Consider the following 1403-nt stretch of genomic DNA (forward strand, 5'->3'; position numbering starts at 1 on the left):
CAACATCTGTCATTTCCTGACTTGTTAATTTTAGCCATTCTGACTGGTGTGAGGTGGTATCTCATTGAGGTTTTGATTTGGATTTCCCTGATGCCGAGCGATATTGAGCACTTTTTCATGTGTCTGTTGGCCATTTGGATGTCTAGTAAGAGTACTTTCTTATTTTCCTTTTATGTCTGTTGCCTTTGAGGCTGAAGTGAATATATATATATGTTTGTTACAAATTCTTATATTCTTATTGTTATTTTTTCTTAAATCAGTGATACATTTAATTTTTTCAAAGTTTACTGTCTATAGATGTAATTTTTCTAAGATATAATAGTATGATTGATTATATTAAAATATATCTTAATTTTGAATAATTATTATTTTCCTTAATATTATGTAATGATGATTTACTAATTTTTTAATATGCTGCCAAAACCTGCTTGCTGAAACCAAATTTAAGATTTTTGTATCAAATCATTTATTTCATTTATTTTTTGTTATTTATTCTCCTTTTCCCCCCATTACAATAAAAGGACAGATTTTATATCTTGTTTTCTGCCAGAAGCCTAGCACCTAATACTATGCCTGGCACATAGTAATTTCTCAAAAATAAGTTAATATTTATTCACTTAATAAATTGAGATTTTTCTGTTTTACCTCTTTTGTTCAATTTCAGTGTCACCTTATATGCACTCATAAAAAGCTTGGAAACAATTTAAATAGCATTGGAATTATCTCTGCTTTAAAGTTATAATTAGTTTAAATCTGTTGGAAGGCTTACCTTGGAATTCTAAATGTGGTTATGCAGCACTTAGAAATTTTTGCATGGCTAGGTTAAGAAACATTCAGTTGCATTTAACATTAAAAACATTTCTACCTAAACACAGGTTATTTGCTATTATATATATATATATATATGTATATATATATATATATATTTATTTATTTATTCCTATATAATAAGGAACCCTATCTATCTATCTATCCATCTATTATCTATCTATCATCATCTATGTAAACCATCTGGAAGCAATCCATATCTAATTTAAGAACAACAGTAAAAATCACACATCTCACTGAATAATATAGCATTTTGCTTTTCTTGTTTTTGTAATCTATGGAAATAGAATCTTACTGTTTGTGGTAATCTATGACATTTTAGCTCAATAATATTTTTCTAAATTCACTCTTGTTGTGGACTGTTGTAATTCATTCATTTTCACTGTAGTACGATAGTCCACACATTGGCTTGTTAGTTTCTTGCTGGTATGAGCTGCACTGGTGTAAATATGTTTGCCTCCATCTCCTGGTACTTAAGAGTTTATAAGTTATTTTCATAAGTGGGACTGCTGGTGTGTATTATGCATCCGTTCAAAGCTGTAACTCCCAACTGTTTGTCAAAATGCTTGTATTAA

Source organism: Leptonychotes weddellii, chromosome 2 (assembly GCF_054177405.1).
Source record: "Leptonychotes weddellii isolate Sample4059 chromosome 2, ASM5417740v2, whole genome shotgun sequence".
NCBI classification, from domain to species: domain Eukaryota; kingdom Metazoa; phylum Chordata; class Mammalia; order Carnivora; family Phocidae; genus Leptonychotes; species Leptonychotes weddellii.